This window comes from Canis lupus, chromosome 14, assembly GCF_003254725.2.
Source record: "Canis lupus dingo isolate Sandy chromosome 14, ASM325472v2, whole genome shotgun sequence".
Taxonomy (NCBI): domain Eukaryota; kingdom Metazoa; phylum Chordata; class Mammalia; order Carnivora; family Canidae; genus Canis; species Canis lupus.
The window spans coordinates 36,962,368-36,982,737 of NC_064256.1; the positions used below are offsets into that span (position 1 = coordinate 36,962,368).

Below are 20,370 nucleotides of genomic sequence, written 5' to 3' on the forward strand. Positions count from 1 at the left end.
AAATTAAGTACAAAGCTGCTCATCTAAAATGAAACACTAGCATGTAGGGGATCCCTGGGTGGCTCAGTGGTTTGGCACCTGCCTTCGGCCAAGGGCATGATCCTGGAGTCCCGGGATCAAGTCCCACGTCGGGCTCCCAGTATGGAGCCTGCTTCTCCCTCTGCCTGTGTCTCTGCCTCTCTATCATAAATAAATAAGATCTCTTTAAAAAAAAAAAAAAAAAAAAAACTTTAAAAAAATATTAAAAAAAAAAGAAACACTAGCTTGCAAGACTTCATCGAGTACTTCGGACATCAGATTATCATAATCATTTTTCCATCTGTGCTGAATCATGCCTTTAGCATACCGCCACCATGCTAATACCTCTTACCTTAAAAACCTTCACTTCAACAGAGCAACAAATTAATAGTTAACATGCTATAATCTGTGAAATAAGAATGAGTTCATATTACTATAAACAAACGAAATGAAGAAGTGAAAACTGTTTTTAATACTTTATTTTAGAGATGGCAGGTGGGGGGCAGAGACAGAGGGACAAGCAAACTGTTCTGAGCATAGAGTCTGAAATGGGGCTCAATCTCAGGACCATGAGATCATCACCTGAGGCAAAATCAAGAGTTGGAAACTTGACTGAATGAGCCACCCAGGCACCCTGATGAAAATTCTTCTTTAGAGTAAAATTCCAACTAACAAATGCAGGAAAAATAACAAAATAAGAGTGTTATTCTATGGCAGCCACTATAATAATAATGATTTCAGGTAAGAATCATCAATGAATACTAAAACTAGTGATAGTACGGGAGAAACAGGATCTTTTTTTTTTTTTTTAAATTTTTTTTTTAATTTATTTATGATAGTCACACAGAGAGAGCGAGAGAGGCAGAGACACAGGCAGAGGGAGAAACAGGCTCCATGCACCGGGAGCCCAATGTGGGATTCGATCCCGGGTCTCCAGGATCGCGCCCTGGGCCAAAGGCAGGCGCTAAACCGCTGCGCCACCCAGGGATCCCGAAACAGGATCTTTATATGGTCTTAAAACATCCCCCAACAAGATTCTTAATACAAAGGGGAAAATAGCAATTTTACACTGTGGTGTGGAATGAGATCCACCACAAGACAGAGATAGACCGCAACGTGACAGGCCACGGCTACCCTGACCCCAACTACCTGCAGAATGTGCTGGCCGAGCTGGCTGCCCAGGGAGTGACTGAGGACTGCCTGGAGCAGCCGTGACTCCCCAGCCTGGCCAGCCCCCTCCCCACCCTACCATGCCTGCCTCTGGCAGCCAGCCACCCTCTACCCACGCCGCCGGCTGGGCTGCCCCTGGGATTGGCGGGCAGGAAGGTGCCTTTCCTCAGAGGCTGCGGTGTGTGTTGGGGACCTGCCTTCTGCCGCCTCCTCCCCTCCAGGCCTGGATGTGTGTGGGAGTTGGGCAAGCCTGGGGAGTTGTACTCGTGGGGGCTTAAGATGCAGCTACCTCAGTGTGTGGGGCCCTGCCCTGGGCAGGCGGCTTTGGGTTCATAGTGCCAGGGGCCTGGTGTGGGGTGAGGCCAGACTGCCCCATCGTGGCCTGGGCAGGCGTAGGTTCTGGGTCAGCTTCTCATACCTCAGACATTCTGTTTGCAATAAATGCCGTATAGCCCAAAAAAAAAAATTTACATTTACACTAGAGAATACTGGCAGATACAACTTTAACCAGTCGGTCTACGTTAAGGTATCTCCATATCTCCTACTTCCTGATGTGGTGCACTAAGTACATCATCACTTTTATATAACTCACCAAAAACACATAACCCAATTCTAACAATGGGGAGACATCAGATCAACCAATGCTGAGGGACATTCTACAAAATAACTAGCTTATGCTCCTCAAAAACATGAAAGTCCAAGGAAAAACAAACAACATAAAAGACAGGAAAGACAAAAGGCTAAGAAATTGTTCCAGACTAAAACAAACCAAAGAGGGCAGCCAGGTGGCTCAGCGGTTTAGCACCGCCTTCAGCCTAGGGTGTGATCCTGGAGACCCAGGATCGAGTCCCACATCCAGCTCCTTGCATGGAGCCTGCTTCTCCCTCTGCCTCCCTCTGCCTCTCTACCTGTGTCTTTCATGAATAAAATAAATAAATAATCTTAAAAATAATAAAAAATAAAAATAAATAAAAAATAAAAAACCAAAGAGAGGCAGGCCCCTTGGGTGGCTTAGTCTGTTAAGCGTCTGCCTGGGACTTAGGTCATGATCCCAGGGTCCTGGGATGGAGCCCCACATTAGGCTCTCTGCTCAGCAAGGAACCTGCTTCTCCCTCTGCCACTCCCCCTGCTCATGCTTGTGCTGTCAAATAAATAAAAGAAAGAAAAGGAAAAAGGAAAGAAGAAAGGAAAGTTAAAAGGAAAGGTCACAACTAAATACAGTATATAATCTTAGATTTAATCCAGGATCAGGAAAAAAAAAAGACGTTAGTGGAACAATAGGCAAATCTAAACATCTGTAGATTAAATAGTACTGTATCAATGTTATCCTTTTTATTTTGGTGATTTTACAATGGCCATGCAATAGAATGTTCTTGTTTTTAGAAAACACATACTAAAGTATTTAGAGGTGAATGGCAATAGTTCTGCAACTTGCTCTCAGATTTTCCAAAAAAAATTTAAGTAGTTGAAACATTGGACAACTAGATAGAGGGTGTATGGATAATATGTGTTGTTTTTGCAACTTTCCTGTAAAGTGAGGTACAAAGCTTTTAAAGCCCTCCCCTTAAGTACCCAAACTCTCTAACTACCATCGCACTTCTCTGATGTCTTTACGACCATCTCCTTGAAAGCCTATCCATGAACTTGATCTCTACCTCTTCTCCATCTATTCATTCACAAATCCACACCATTCCCTGTTTCAGTCCTACGGCTCCATCAAAACTCCACCCAACAAGACACCAATGATGATAATGTTGCCAACTCCATTCTCATCCTATTCTACACAGTAGCTGATGACCCCACCTACTTTAAACATTGTCATCCAAAAAAAAAAAAAAACATTGTCATCAAGTATCTGATCTCCAGATACTTTTCCAAGATTCTCCTCATACCTCATGTCCTTGGGTTCCATCACTTGTTCCCCCTCCTTCACTTACTATCCATTCACTCCTATTTCCACATGTCTAATTTAAAGTATCTCAAACTCAACCTTTGGCCAAAGGTTGAACTGTCTCCCCTATCCCCCATCACATTGCTCCCACAATCTTGCTTATCACAATTAGTGCAAACTTTATTTTCCCAGTTGCTTCAGCTATATAAACTGTCAAGGTATCTTCAACTCCTTCATTACTCCCTACACCTAGTCCCTCTACCTCTGCTTGAAATAGAAGATTCTAACCATTCATCACTACTACCACACCTCAATAGCTCTGGTCCCAATAGCATCATCTCTGACCTGTACAATTATATTCTCCTAACTAGTCTCTCTGATCCCATCCCACCCACCATGGTCTATTCTGAGAGAGTTCCTTTTCAAAGATAAATCTCATCACAACTGTCCCTTCTAAAAATCCTTTCAGGGGATCCCTTGGTGGCTCAGTGGTTTAGCACCTGCCTTTGGCCCAGGGCATGATCCTGAAGTCCCGGGATCGAGTCCTACGTCGGGCTTCTGCATGGAGCCTGCTTCTCCCTCTACCTGTGTCTCTCATGAATGAATAAATAAAATCTTAAAAAAAATAAATAATAAATAAAAATCCTTCCAGGGGCACCTGTGTGGCTCAGTCGGTTGAGTGTCTGGTTTTTTTGTTTTTGTTTTTTTGAGTGTCTGACTCTTGATTTCAGTTCAGGTTGATCTCAGGGTTAAGTCTCCCATCGGGCTCCATGCTCAGAACAGAGTCAGCTTGTCCCTCTCCCTCTATTCCCCCCTGGCTCACGCGCACACATGCACACGCTCACGCATGTGCATGCTCTCTCAAATAAATAAAATCTTTAAAACAAAAATAATAACCCATCCATAGCTTCCTCTCATTCCATTCCTATCTACCAACATGCATGCTCATCTCCTATGGCTTTCCTCCTGCTCTAATCCAGTCATGATGGCCTGCTTATTGACTAGAAAGCAGTGAACATGCATGGACTTTGGTTGTCCCCTCTGCTTTGGTCACTCTTCCCCACTTGGCACCTACCTACCTGCTCATCTCACTTCCTTACCTCCTGCAAGCCTCTGAGCATGCAGGAACATATTGGTGAGGATTTCCTTTATCATTCGATATGAAAAAATCAAAACCAACCCTTGCCAGTTGTCTCATTCTTCCTTACCCTATTTTTCTCTGTAGCTTTTAACATGCCTCACATCACATATTTTGTCCGTATCTCCTCTCTAAATCTGTGCTGTCCAACAGAAATAACACAAGCTGCAAATGCAAGCCACATCTAAATTTTCCTGTAGCCACATTCAACTAAAAAGAAATAGGTGAAATTAACATAAAAATATCCATGAGATATTTTATATTTTTCAACAAAGTCTTCAAAATCTAGTATGTATTTAACATGTACACAACAACTGAATTTGGACTAGCCACGTTTCAATTGCTTAGAGAGCCACTGCAGCCAGTGCCTGTTCTAAGTGACAAGTGTCACCATACACCCTACGCTTCAAGATTAAGTTCAGGGCAGCCCAGGTGGCTCAGCGGTTTAGCGCTGCTTTCAGCCCAAGGCATGATCCTGGAGATCCGGGATCGAGTCCCACGTCAGGCTCCCTGCATGGAGCTCGCTTCTCCCTCTGTCTGTGTCTCTGCCTCGCTTTCACTCTGTGCCTCTCATGAATAAGTGGATAAAATCTTAAAAAAAAAAAAAAAAAAAGACTAAGTTCATATCTTCAATTCTTTCTCCTGGGGCACCTGGTTGGCTCATTTGGTTAATCAACTGCCTTTGGCTCAGGTAATGATCTTAGTGTCCTGAGATTGAGCCTCACGTTGGGCTCCCTGCTTAGTGAAGAGTTTGCTTCTCCCTCTCCCTCTGCAACTCCCCGACTGTGCTCACCCTGTCAAATAATATCTTTAAAAAAACAAAAATCTCTCTCCCAAGAACCTAAAGCACTCCCCACTATTAAGTATTCCAAAATTTGTTAAATCAGTCATTTAAAAACTGCTAAGATCAGGGGTGCTTGGGTGGCTCATTCAGTTAAGTGTCAGACTCCTAATTTTCAGCTTAAGTCATGACCTATGTCATGAGCTGTGGGTGGAGCACCACTACTGCCCCAGCTCAGCAGGAGACTGCCTGAGATTCTCTCTCCCTCTGCCCCTCCTCCAACTCACGTGCATGCATAAACACAGACAGGCTCTCTCCCTCTCAAAATAAATCTTAAAAAAAAAAAAATTAAAAAAATAAAATAAAAACTGCTAAGATCCAAGATCAGCAAAACAGAACCATTTGCAAAAAAGATAACATAATGGCAAGCTACCAAGCTTTCTCAAACCAGAGAAAATATACAGAATGGAAAGACTTGGTGAAATAACACGAAAGGTCATTCATATTATAATTATTAAAGGAAAAAAAATTGTCTAAGACAAGAAAAGTACCTCTCCTGTGATAGGAACAAAAGTAGTTATTTTCTAAATTTAACCAATTTACTGAGGGCAAGGAAAGCAGGCTGAAATAGGTCAGAGGCAGGACTCTTCACTTGGTCGTCATTACAAATACAATGAATCACCACAAGCTTCCAGCCTCAAAACACCTGAACTGTCAGAACAAACTAAGTTCATGCCCAGATACTTTGATTAGATTTCAATGTCCTAGGAATGACAAAAGGTACTGAAGACTTCATTTCCTGAGGCAAGACCTATACCCAGCAACACTTGGGGTTTGCTTTGGTTTAAGGAACTTAAAAAGCCACTGTTGTGTCCCTAAAATGTCCAAACTCACTTCATTTCACTAATGTGCATTTAAGTGCTCCCTAACTATTTATTCTATTTTGTCCTTCATACACCTAGATTTTTCCTTTGTGCTTACTTTCTTTTGTTGTTTTGTTTTGTTTTTTTCTGCTTCCCACACCTGTTTTTCACAAACCGACTTCTGTAAAACTCCCTATTGAGGCTAACATGCCACAAAGTTGCAGAAAATCCTCCCTTGTTCTTGCCATCTGTTGTGTTATGATGTAAATACACATTCACAGGAGAACTGAATCCAAATAATTTCAAATATCATGTAGGGCAGAGCAGCAATTCTCAACATACAAGTATGTGGACTCCTGGGGGTGGGGGGTGTCTCTGAGGCACTATCAAGAGGGCAAGAGGGCAAAACTATTTTTATAATACAAAGTTGTTATTTGCCTTTTTTATTGTGTTGACATTTGCACTGAAGCAAACAGGGCAAAAACAGCAGTGGGTAAACTGCTGGCACCTTAGCACGACTCAAAGCAGTGGCATGAAACTATAGCAGTCACTGCATTCTTCACAGGCACTCACAGTAAAATACAATCCAAGTTTCATTTTTAAATGTTCTTGATGAAGCAGTAAAAACTCTTAATTTTCTTAAATAACTCTTGGGTACATGTCTGATCAATAACTATGTGAAGAAAAAGCCAGTATGCATAAAGTACTTCTGCTATCTATTATGGCTTTTCCTGGAAAAAAGCACTGTGCAGTTGTCTGAGTTGCAAGACTGAATCAGCCACTTTTTTCACAGAGCACCATTTTTACTTGAAAGAGCTATAGGCAAACTATGTTTACTTAAGCTTGAGTATCTGGCGGACATTTTCTCAAAAGAGAATAAAGTCAGCCAGTCACTTCAAGAAAAAAAAACTAATGGTATTCATTACCAATGACTAAATTTGAGCTTGAAAGTATAAAAAAAAAAAAAAAATCAAACTTCTGGCAAACCATGAGCTTTGACAGTTTCCCAATACTTAAGGATAAAGGAGGCATTCAAAGTGCAAGAGAGACAAATGGATTTTAACCTAACAGTATAAAATTCTCTGATATGATTTCACACTGATACGATATCCCATGTTTCAACTAGCCTTTAAAAAACTACCACTTGTTGAGTTTTGATGTAGGAACAAAGAATATCCACAATCATCTAAAAAGATGATTAAAATATCCCTTTCGGAGATCCCTGGGTAGCTCAGCAGTTTATTGGCCCAGGACGTGATCCTGGAGTCCTAGGATCGAGTCCCACGTCTGGCTCCCTGCATGGAGCCTGCTTCTCCTTCTGCCTGTGTCTCTGCCTCTCTCTCTGTGTGTTTCTCATGGATAAATAAATAAAATCTTTTTTAAAAAATAAAAAATATCCCTTTCCTTTTCTAACTATACATCTGTGTGAGACTGGATTTTCTTCATATACTTCAATCAAAATACATCACAACATGTTGCATGAAGTAGTTCTGAGTATCAAGCTATTAAGCCAAACACTAAAGAAATTTGGACAAAAAAAAAAGAAATTTGCACAAATTGTAAAACAATTCCATTTTTCTAATTTTTATTTTGGTTTTACAAGTTTTTGGGTTTTTTGTTTTTTGTGTTTTGTTTTTTTAGATAAAACCCTTATGTTTACTAATGCGTAGTGGCATTTATTACAGTTTTTCATTTAAAATAATAATCTTGGGACACCTGGGTGGCTCAGCGGTTTAGCGCTGCCTTCAGCCCAGGGCCTGATCCTGGTGTCCTGGGATCGAGTCCCATATCAGGCTTGCTGCACAGAGCCTGTTTCTCCCTCGGCCTGTGTCTCTGCCTCTCTCTCTCTCTCTCTCTCTCTCTCTCTCTCTCTCCCCCTCTCATGAATAAATAAAATCTTTAAAATAAAATAATCTTAAACATTATTAACTGCTAATGCAGTATAGATCAAAAAGTAAAAAACAGACAAAAGCTCTTTGGGGTCCTAAGTTTTTAAGTGTCAAAGGGTCAAAACCAAAAACATGAAAACCATTTGAGTAGGGTATTCATGAACCTCTCCTCTCCCTGATTAACTAATCTTTTACAGAGATGACCACTCTTCATGGTGGGCAACCTTCCATACACCAATATATACATATGAAAGGTTTCTTTTTCCAAATACTTGTATTTTAAAAGCTATCCCATTACTGACTTTTCAATTTGTTCTTCCCATGTCATCTCATATAAACCTTTATCATTCTAACTACTAATAAATGTACTATAGTATAGTTTGTTTGAACATGGTACATTTTCTTTGGAACTTCCCATTAAACAATACCACAGAATTGGAGCACCTGGCTAGCTTAGTGGGTGGAGTAGGTGACTCGATCTCGGGACCATAAGTGCAAGCCTCATGTTGGGTGTAAAGCTTACTTAAAAAAAAAAAAAAAGGAGGGAGGGGTGTCCCTGGGTGGCTCAGCGGTTTAGTGCCTGCCTTTGGCCCAGGGTGTGATCCTGGAGTCCCGGGATCCAGTCCCATGTCAGGCTCCCGGCATGGAGCCTGCTTCTCCCTCTGCCTGTGTCTCTGCCTCTCTCTCGCTCTGTGTCTATCATGAATAAATAAATAAATAAATCTTTAAAAAAAGAAAATACTGAAAAAAATTTTAAAGTGTCTTTTTGGCAGCTCTTTCTTTTTAATAAAACACTACAAATAAAATAGCTAGCTTGAAAAAAGATATTAAATATGCCTAAAATTTGGAAAATTGTTCAACATTAACCCCAAGTGATTTTTTTAAGATTTAGGGGAAGAAAAAAAAAAACTTTAGGGGGACATGCCTGGGTCTGCCTTTGGGTCAGTGGTTAAGTGTCTGCCTTTGGGTCAGGGCACGGTCCTGGGATCCTGGATCGAGTCCTACATGGGCTTCCCCGCCAGCAAGACACCTGCTCCTCCCTCTCCATTCCCCCTGCTTGGGCTCTCTAACACTCTGTCAAAAAATGATTTTTTTTTTTTTTTTTATGATAGTCACACAGACAGAGAGAGAGAGAGAGAGAGGCAGAGACACAGGCAGAGGGAGAAGCAGGCTCCATGCACCGGGAGCCCGATGTGGGATTCGATCCCGGGTCTCCAGGATCGCGCCCTGGGCCAAAGGCAGGCGCTAAACCGCTGCGCCACCCAGGGATCCCTGATTTTTTTTTTTTTTTAAAGATTTCATTTACTTTTTTGAGAGAAAGAGCAAGCACAAGGGAGAGCACATGAGCAGGGGGAGGGGCAGAGAGAGAGAGGGGGAGAAGCATGCTCCCCACTAAGCAGGGAGCCCGATGTAGGGCTCCATCCCAGGTTCCTGAGGTCAAGACCTGAGCTGAAAGCAGACATTTAACCGACTGAGCCACCCAGGCGCTCCCGCCAAGTGATGTTTTTAAAGAAAAAGGACAGGGATCCCTGGGTGGCGCAGCGGTTTGGCGCCTGCCTTTGGCCCAGGGCGCGATCCTGGAGACCCAGGATCGAATCCCACGTCAGGCTCCCGGTGCATGGAGCCTGCTTCTCCCTCTGCCTGTGTCTCTGCCTCTCTCTCTCTCTCTGTGACTATCCTAAATAAATAAATAAAATATTTAAAAAAAAAAAAAAAAGAAATATCTTCTTAAAAAAAAATAAAATAAAAAAAATAAAGAAAAAGGACAGAAGAGAAGGGGTTCTAGGGTGTCTTCCTCCTTTTGAGAAATCTACCTTCTAAAGCCCAGAAATGTTTAACCATTAAATGTTCCAGACAAATTAAAGGCTAGAGATTTATTCATTTATTTATGAATAAACAAATCTTTAATAAATAAGATAAAATGTAATGGGTGATATAATCAAACCTAAATGTTTATCTGCATATAGTATGGACTCCTTCTCAAAACATCTTTTTATCAAGACCTGTCTGGTGTTTTGGAGATTTTTTACTATATTGTTGATGAAAAATATGCTTATGGATCGCAGAAAACCATGAGAACCGGTTGTTTTCCATGATACTTGTTTCAGGGGTATTTACATTTACATTACATTTTTTAAGTTTTCTTTTTTTAAGATTTCATTTATTCATAAGAGACAGAGACAGAGAGTGAGAGCGAGAGAAGCAGAGACACAGGCAGAGGGAGAAGCAGGCTCCCTGTGGGGACCCCAATGTGGGACTTGATCCCAGGATCACCACCTGAGCCAAAGGCAGACACTCAACTACTGAGTCACCTAAGTGCCCCTCTTTTTCTTTCTTTCTTTTCTTTTTTTTTTTTTTTAAGATTTTATTTGACAGAGAGCACAGCAGGGGGAATGGCAGGAGTGGGAGAAATGGGCTCCCTGCTGAGCACGGAAGCCTCATGTGGGGCTGGATCCCAGGACCCTGAGATCATGACCTGAGCTGAAGGCAGATGCTTAACCTGAGCTTCCCAGGCACCCCTACATTTTAAGTTCCAACAGATATCACCAAATGACATACCAAGAAGTCTTTGCCAATTTACTCTCTAGCTATATGAGCGCCCATTCCTCTACGCTCCTGCCAACACCAAAAGTGAACAACACTCTTGTTCATTTTTCCCAACCTGATAGGCAAAAATTGCCGTTACAATTGTCATTTCCCCCATTACTACTATGATTAAGTATCTTTTCCTAAGTACACTGGCTTTTCAGATATTTCCTTCTGGACTCCCACTTCTGTGCATTCCACTTTTATTTTTTGTATATTTTTGTAGTATGTTGTCTTCCTCTTGGAAATTAATAGCATTTATCTCCTAATCTTTTTAATGGTATCTCAAGACAATTTCACAACTAGATACATTTTAGAGATCCTAAAACCTACACATCCAGACACAAAGTACAAAGTCTTATTCACAACACACTCATCTTCTACAAAGAAAGGTGAAAACTATGTGCACGAGATGCAAACCATGGGATTATCCAGGAATAATTTATTTTCAATTACCACATGTAAATATACCAGCTTATTAGTATAAGACAATACCATTTAGGTGTCATATAGAATCCCTTAGGAACATCATTCAATTCCCAACAGCCTAGTGCAGTAACTTTTATTGCCTCTATTTATTGATAAATTAAGAGGCTCGGAGAGTTTAATCAGTGTGCTGAGGATCACAACCGAGGTCCAGGTGATTTCAAGCAAGAGGTCACTGGCCCTCCCCACTGTTGTGCTTTACTGCCACCCCTAATTTTGCTCAGCTAATCCTATGTGCACACCAAAGTGTCCCATTTTTCTCCAATGGTTCATTATATCATTTGAAATGCCTTAATAAAAATCACATAGCACCAAGTGTTTTAATCATCACTACTGAGGACTGTCTTATTCTGTTACCTTTTTTAGGTCATGTATAACAACACAGGTTCAGTCTTACCACAGGATTCCTCATCATATCACAATCTACCCTAAGTAGCCTGTCAAAGGGTATCCTAAGAACAGCTCTAAATGCCATGGAGTTTACTGGGGCACAGCCGTTCTCACAAAGTACTTCAAAGGTAAAAGCATTTCAAGATGACGACTTGTGACCAGAATCTAAAGTTAAAGGTTTTTTTTTTTAATTTTTATTTATTTATGATAGTCACACACAGAGAGAGAGAGAGAGGCAGAGACACAGGCAGAGGGAGAAGCAGGCTCCATGCACCGGGAGCCCCACGTGGGATTCGATCCCGGGTCTCCAGGATCACGCTCTGGGCCAAAGGCAGGCGCTAAACCGCTGTGCCACCCAGGGATCCCCAGAATCTAAAATTAATGTAGGCATTAAGTCTTGCATGATGATCCCAAATAACCATCTGCTGAATGGTATTAACTAACTGAGCTCTGATAGTTAAACACATCAAGAATCAAATAGTCACTCCTCAAGCACACAGGCTGCTCTCACCACCCCCCTCTAGGCTCAGCCTCAACCACCATCCAGCCTCACACTTGAGCCTCTCTAATCCCAAACAGCTTGTAGTTCCCCCCCACACACTGGGATATTTCACACTTACATGCCTTGGCTCCTGCTGTCCCTCCTGCCTTTTCCATCCCCACTGCACAAAGCCTCCATCTACCGTCACATCCCTCTCTGAACCTATGCCTGGCTGGCTGTACCAATACCCACCTAAGCCTAATGCCCCTCCCCCCCCCCACCAACCCTGTGTTTCTGGGGCATACCATACATACCCCATGACATATTTACACCTTCTCTTTACCTGCAGAGATATTCATCCACCCTCTGGATCAATGCCCAGTGAGGCACTGCTGGTGTTCAAGATAAAAATATCACCCAGGCATTGAAAGAGAACAAAGTGAAAGTCAGTATACTCCGTGTACTTTTTCTTTGGGACAAATACCTTATTCTTCTTTGTAGCCTCTGAAACCTAGCATTAAGCTGTCCTAGAGGGGATGCCTGGGTGGCTCAGCGGTCGAGCACATCTGCCTTTGGCTCAGGGTGTGATCCCTGGAGTCCTGGGATCGAGTCCCGCATCGGACTCCCTGCATGGAGCCTGCTTCTCCTCCCTCTTCTATGTCTCTGCCTCTCTGTGTCTCTCGTGAATAAATAAATAAAATCTTCAAAAAAAAATTTTTTTTTTACATACAAGAGGCAGAAATGAATAAGGACCTAGGTTTGTCAGAGTTAGCACAACATCCATGGCATAAAGAATAAGGCTATTCCTGGATTCATACAGTCCTCCATGCTTGAAAATATAGGGTGTTTTTAAATTTTTATTTATTTGAGAGAGAGGAAGAGAGAGAGAAAGAGCACAAGAGTACTGGGAGAGAGAAGTAGACTCCCCGCTGAGCAGGAGCCCCACTCAGTGCTCAATCCCAGGACCCTGGATCATGATCTAAGCCAAAGGTCACTTAACCAAATGAGCCACCCAGGCGCCCTGAAAATAGTTTTTGGGGTTGTTGTTGTTTTTTTTTTAATATTTTATTCATTTGACAGAATGAGAGTGAGCACAAACAGGGGGAGCAGCAGGCAGAGGGAGAGGGAGAAGCAAGCTCCCCATTGAGGGAGTGAGCCCCACACAGAGCTCAATCCCATGAACTCGGGATCATGACCTGAGCAGAAGGCAGATGCTTAACTGGCTGAGCCACCCAGGTGCCCCCTGAAAATAGTTTTTAACCAAACTGTCTCACTGCATACTTCATTGAAAACTGCTCTCTTGTGCTCACTTTAGCAACACACACACTAAAATTGGAACAATACAGAGAAGATCAGCATGGCCCCTGCACAAAGATATGAGAATTTGTAAAAGAGTTCCAAAAAAAAAAAAAAAAAAAAAAGACGAAGAAGAAAACTGCTCTCTTGGTTGTCTTATGACTAACCATGTCAATATAAGTTAAGTGCTTTTGGCAGAGCACTTTCAAATTTAAATGTGCATGTCTTCTGACATAGCAATTCCCAATCTAAGAATTACCTTATAAAAATATCCAACCAAGAGTCTTATGACATAAAGGATACACTCAACAGACTATTATGAAAAAAACTGCTGCACATCTATGTTGAGCAATATGGTGAGTTTAAAAAGAACCTACACTGAAGATTCTTCAGGATACATCATTTAATAAAAGCACAAATTATAAACAATTTGATTAAACTAAAAAAAAAGTTTATTGATACATTCATAGAAGAATTTCTGGAAAATAATATACCAAATCACCAGCTATAAGACCTGGGCTGAAAAGCAAGTCTTTTTACATTGTATATCATGTGTTTTGAATTAATTTGAATGCACACACAGATAAAAATTCAAGTTTACTTAAGATTTATATACTCTACTATATCTAGGTTATACAGTATTTTTTAAAAGGTATTATATGCTCAATTAAAATAAAAAAACACACCACCCACAGATTTCTACTTACATGAGTCCACATCCAAAACCAGAAAAAAAGTTTTCTGTATTTCTGTTATCACCAAATATAACCTACATCCAGCCTTTGTACTTAAATCTCGAGAGGAAAAATACAATAGCTGCCACTGAAGTTACTACCAAATAATACTGTATTGATGCTTTACATATGTTGTCCCCCGGATCCTATCAGGCATTATTTACCATTCTAATCTGCCCAGATCTCAATTTCCTTGTCCTTAATCAACATCATGCATTTAGAAAATAAAGTTGGGATTAAACACAGATCTCAGACCTCATATCCTACATTCTTCTGGCAATACCCTTCAGTTCAACAAGGGCCCTTGGCATAAGCATCAGAGCTCCTAATCAAAAGGTTGCAGCACAATTTCTCCTACTTATTCTCTCCCTATCCTTAACAGTATTTCAAGTTTAAAAGATTTCCTTCTGCAAGCCAGGACCCTACTAAACTTGGTTAGGAGCTGGGACAACCAAGCACCATGGACTCCACTTGGGACACTTCTACCTCTTTTGCAATCTAAAACATAGCCCATGAGTCACAATCACATGCCTGAGATAAAGCCATGGCATCTACTTCCTCGTGTCCTCTGTTCTACTCTCATACCTCCTTAGGCCTCCCTCCAACTTCTCTGCAATTCATTTATATTTAAGATGAAGCTGCTAAAAAAAATACCTTAAAGGAAGAAGCAGTTCCACTTTCCATCTTAAAACAGGATGACCAGATATTTTTATTTGATAGTAAGCCCCAGATTCCAGACTACCTGTGCTCATCTTTTTCCTACAGGAAGACAATAAATCAACCTTCAAAGAAGCCAAACCAGATTTCTTTTTTCTTCAGAGAAAGCAAGAAACAGGACATCTCTGCTCCAACTTGCCGCTGCAAACATGATCAGGCTGCTGTGTAAGCTACTTTCAGGATTTGACATCTTAAGTGAGAGGAATGAAGGCAGGGCAGAGTCAAAGGACAGGGAAAATGGGTTCCACTAATTACCTGCAGTGTCTTGAGCAAGTTACTTTTCTCAGGCCTTTATGGAGAATTTTTTGGTAAAATACCACTAATACATATACATATATATGTGTGTGTGTGTGTATATACACACATATGAGAAAACCAATAAAAATGAATCATATATATATATATGGATTCATACATATATATATGACTTTATCTCATTTTTATTGGTTTTCCTTTCTTAAAATAGCAGATATTTAATGCATTCTGAAAGTAGTACTTGAGGGGCAGCCCAGTTGGCTCAGCGGTTTAGTGCCGCCTTCAGCCCAGGGCATGATCCTGGAGACCCGGGATCGAGTCCCACGTCAGGCTCCCTGCATGGAGCCTGCTTCGGTCTCTGCCTGTGTCTCTGCCTCTCTCTCTCTCTCTCTCTCTCTCTCTCTGTCTCATTAATAAATAAATAAAATCTTAAAAAAAAATGAAAGTAGTACTTGATTAATCAAAGGACTTAAAAAAAAAAAAAAAAAAAACAAAGGACTTGCTCTCTCTTTAATAAATAAAATCTTTAAAAAAAAAAAAAAGGGGATCCCTGGGTGGCGCAGTGGTTTGGCGCCTGCCTTTGGCCCAGGGCGCGATCCTGGAGACCCGGGATCGAATCCCACGTCGGGCTCCCGGTGCATGGAGCCTGCTTCTCCTTCTGCCTATGTCTCTGCCTCTCTCTCTCTCTCTCTCTCTGTGTGACTATCATAAATAAATAAAAAAAAAAAAAAAAAAAAAAAGGGCAGCCCTGGTGGCTTAGTGGTTTAGTGCTCCTTCGGCCCAGGGCATGATCCTGGAGACCCGGGATCGAGTCCCACATCAGGCTCCCAGCATGGAGCCTGTTTCTCCCTCTTCCCCTCTCTCTCTCTCTCTCTGTCTTTAATAAATAAATAAAATCTTTAAAAATAATAATAATAATCAAAGGACTTGCATAAACCAAGTCTTAAAGACAGTTACTCAGATTCAGTCATCTGTATCAAATCAACTGATCTAACACACCACCTAGTTTTGGTGACAACTGAGGCCAAAACCAAGATTCATAATATAAGGAGAAAGCTGCTTTACCAAGGACCAAATTTTTAAATATGCAAAAATGAGGGAATTTAGGGTACTCACAAAAGGTTTCTTGTATTTCTTATAGCTAATTTTTATGAAAAAAAAAAAAAGGAAGGAATGTTTTACTTATTTCAACATTCTAAAATAACAAAGTGATTAAAGTATTTTAAACTTAGCCTATGAGATCCATAAATGTTTTGGCCAATAGTTTCAACCTTGCTCGTCAAATTGTCTTTTTTAAGTTTTTAATTCCAGTTAGTTAATATACCCAAATTAAGTCTTGAGATAACCACAGAGAAGCACTGGACTTGGTCTACACTGCCTTGGAACCTAAGACAGCTTCAAAGAATTTTCCAAATGTTTATTAATAAAAAGTAGAATAAGTTATCTAAAAAGTGAGCTCAGTCACCAGAAGTGTTGAAACAAATGCCAGAGAGTAGGTCAACTGAAACAAACAAATCTTGTCCACTGGCAAGAGAATCAACTAAACTTAGGACTCTTCCATCTCTAGCAAGTTATAAATAGAACATGCTCAGACATATTTCTGGAAAGTAAAAAAATTAAGATACTAATAAATGAATTCTGAAAGAAAGGCTTATATCGCAGGTTGCTCTAAAATTCATAAATCACTCTCCATCTACCTACTGCCAAACCAGAGGCTATAACTTACCACCACCCCCACTCACATTCATCCATCTAAATCACAAACTGTCAGTGGTATTCCATACAGTTGATAATACCTTCCTCACCCACGGGCTTTTTTTATGCATCTCCCAGAAATACTTCACTCTGCTTGCTTTCCTCTACGTAACTGGCCTCCCTTACTCTCCTTTACTCAGTCTCTTGGTAACCTTATCTGATTCCATGATTTTAAATATCCCAACCTAGTGACATTCCAATTCTCACCTCACCAATTCCTACCCTCCAGGTTGATATATCCAACTATGTACTTGACTTCACTTAATTTCTAATAAGCATTAGAGACAATACGCCAAAAGCAAAGCTCTTGATTTCTACCCAAGAATTTGTTCCTTCCCCAATATTCTTCATTTTTGGTAAATGGCACCACCCTCCATTCCATTTAGTTTTTCTGACAAAAAAAAAATAATCTTGCCATGCTTTACTCTTCTCATAACTCTAATCCATCAACAAATCCTCTTAGTCCTTTCTTAGAAATATACAGACACTGACCACTATTTATCACTTCCAAAGCTAGTATAATCTCTCACTTCCCCATTTCTAGTGCTTAATGTAATTTTTAGACATTTTAGGTTCCAATCACTTTGAAGCCACAACTCTTCCCCTCCTCCTTCCATTTATAAGACAATCTACAAAAATCGTCACCATTAATTTCTTCCTCTCTGTACATGCATGCCACTCTACCCTCAAGAGATGGAGACTCTTTCCATTTCCTACTTGAATCTGTGCTGGCCTTGTGACTTGCCTCGATTGACAGTATGTGATAGGATAATGTGCCAATTCTGGGCCTAGCCTTTAAGAGGTCAAGCAGCTTCAATTTACTCTTACTTAGTAGCCAAGGGCTACTACCAAGCCCTGAGATACCATGTGGAGAAAAGTCACATGGACCAGCATGAAGAGGCCAGACACCAAGAGCCTTCTTGGACCTTTTAGACCAGCTCAGTAAATGACCCAGAATGACAGACACCATGTGGAACGGAATCAATCATCAAGCAGATCCACAAAATCATGAGGGAAAATTAGTTATTTTGAGCCACTAAGTTTTGGGGTAGTTTGTTATGAAGCAAGAGATAACTGAAACACCATGACAGCAATGGAATCAACTTCTAAACAACTAAGTGATAAGGGCAGCTATTCTAGACACTTAGTCCTCTCTCAAGTTATAGCTCCACTTGGGGCACCTGGTTGGCTCAGCTAGTAGAGCATACAACTCTTGATTTGAGGGTTTTGAGTTTGAGCCCCACAGTGGGATTAAAAATAAAATCTAAAACAAAACACCGACACACACCTTATAGTTCCACTAGATTCCTCAAAGAACACCTCTATAATAATTTCAAACTACTTCCTAATCAAGTTAAATAGTCTCAGGATAATTGTCTAAAATGCATAATTTATGTACTATGTATTCCCCTTCAGGGCAACAAAATTCACATACTATATTAATATTTATAATTCTGTTTATTTACCAATACTTGTCAAACAGCAATTTCAGACCATGATAAATTACACTCTCAGTTTTAATAGAGCACAAAAACTGTATCTGCCACCAGCTTTCAAGTAAAACCCTGGAAGACCAAGCCAGTTTTTTAAACATCAGATTTATGGGGAAAGAGTTCCTAACTAAAAATGCCAATCCCATCCCTTGGTCACTGCTACCACACTGCCACCTCCTGTCTTATTACTCTAGAAGCTTAAATCAGACATAGGCAACAGTCAATAAAGGAAATTTGGCTAAAAATAGCACAGCCTTTCTCTTTCTCCATCCTCTCAGAACCAACCAACTACCAAAGTTGGTGGATAAATAAATAAATGCTAACAAAAAATGGGTAAATCATACAATTCAAAAATTAGTTACTGCTAGGAAAGTTATCTGAACACTGCTAAAGACAATTACAATGGAGCTGCTTCAAATATATAGTTTCTATGCTCAACAGCTTCACTTTAACAGAAAATCCAAGACCTTTAACAACACATTAACTGCAGTGGTATGGCTCATAAAAGGATTTCAAAGTATAACAAAGATCACTTCCCTCTTACTGACTGCCCAAAAGAGGTACATGTGTAAAAGCAATTGAGCTATCATACTACAGAAATTACAAATTGTCAAAAAAAAAAAAAAAAAAAAAAACAAATTGTGTACAGGGAAAACCCTACATTTCTCTAATCCCAAAAGGTATTTTTAAGCCTCAGCTGGTAACTCATTTCGAGCAGAATGGCAAAACTCAGAACAAAATATGCCCCCTGTTAGTTTATTATAGTGGCATTTGGCATGAACAGAGAATGTAAGTGATCACACAAATCAAAAGGAAAGCCAGAAACGGAAGCCAAGATTCTCAATTCCCACTGGCTCCAGGCACATGTCATGTTTCCATAATGTCTTCCGTGTTACTGTGGACAGTCCCACAGAAGCTACATATCAACATTCATTTATACATATAGTTTTTAATTCTAATAATGCCAAAGTAAGAAATCTTTTACTCTTTCTCAAGCTGTACTGAGAAAACAACATGAAATCAAGAAAAATCTTTTTGGCTACAATCACTTAAGCAGTTATGCATTACTGACCTTAAACTGAGCACTCCAAAGACACTGCTTATGATTCTTTACCAGCCATGAAAGTTTCCTAACATTCAGAACCTCAAGTCTCTGTGTGAGAAATCTAATTCATAAGATTCAGGGATCCCTGGGTGGCGCAGCGGTTTGGCGCCTGCCTTTGGCCCAGGGCGCAATCCTGGAGACCTGGGATCGAATCCCACGTGGGGCTCCCGGTGCATGGAGCCTGCTTCTCCTTCTGCCTGTGCCTCTGCCTCTCTCTCTCTCTGTGTGACTATCATAAATAAATAAATAAAATTCTTTAAAAAAAAAAAAAATAAGATTCACCTGTACCAAACTGATAAGCAAGGAGCAGCATAGCTATTCATGCCTATGTTTAAAGGCTCAGCATTAGGGCAACCCAGGTGGCTCAGTGGTTTAGTGCCGCCTTCAGCCCAGGGCATGATCCTGGAGACCCGGGATTGAGTCCCACACATCAGGCTCCCTGCATGGAGCCTACTTCATGTCTCTGCCTCTCTCTCTCTCTCTGTCTCTCATGAATAAATAAAATAAAGGTTCAGCATTAGAGATGCCCAGGTGGCTCAGCAGTTGAACATCTGCCTTCGGCTCAGTGCATGATATTAGAGTCTCAGGATCGAGTCCCGCATCGGGCTCCATGTGGGGAGCCTGTTTTTCCCTCTCTCATAAATAAATAAATCTTTTTTAAAAAAATAAATAAATAGGGAATGCCTGGGTGGCTCAGCAGTTGAGCATCTGCCTTCGGCTCAGGGCGTGATCCAGGGGTCCAGGGATCGAGTCCCATATCAGGCTCCCTCTAAGGGAGCCTGCTTCTCCCTCTGCCTATGTCTCTGCCTCTTTCTATGTGTCTCTCATAAATAAATAAAATCCTAAATAAATAAAGGTTCAGCATTAAAAACAGCTTTTATTGGCCTGAGACAACAGGATCATATGCCCTAATGGACACATTGCTGGTTGTGGCACCATCCTATTCTATACAAGACAGCTGTTAAAATATAGCACTTTTAAATAGCCATTTAAGTAAGATACATTTAAAACCCCAGTAACTTTTATATATGCTATGTCTTTCCAATTCACACGTTAAATACAAGATTCTAATATAGAAATAAGTTGTTCACTTAATTTTCTTTTTTTAAGGAAACAAAAAAAGCATGTGAACTGAGACATCAATCTGTTTTAATGGATCCTTCCTCGGAAAATGTTAACTATAATATCCTATTTTGTTTATCCCTTATCAAAATATATTTTGGCTTCATATAATTTTAATCAATGCTGACAGCTAAATCATGAGTTTAATCCATAAAAAAACCAAAAATGTGAAAAATTTTCATAACTTAAAAAAGCCATGG

The 20,370-nt window shown here is 40.6% G+C and overlaps 1 protein-coding gene and 1 non-coding gene across 6 annotated transcripts in view; one reads left to right on the forward strand and one right to left on the reverse strand.

Moving 5' to 3' along the window:
• Nucleotides 1-20,370, reverse strand: part of IGF2BP3 (insulin like growth factor 2 mRNA binding protein 3) — a 152,337-nt gene that overhangs the window by 126,725 nt on the left and 5,242 nt on the right. The window lies entirely within an intron of this gene.
• On the forward strand, nt 12,996-13,103 carry LOC112670928 (U6 spliceosomal RNA). Its single transcript, XR_003143306.1, has one exon. It is a non-coding gene; the product is annotated as a U6 spliceosomal RNA (small nuclear RNA).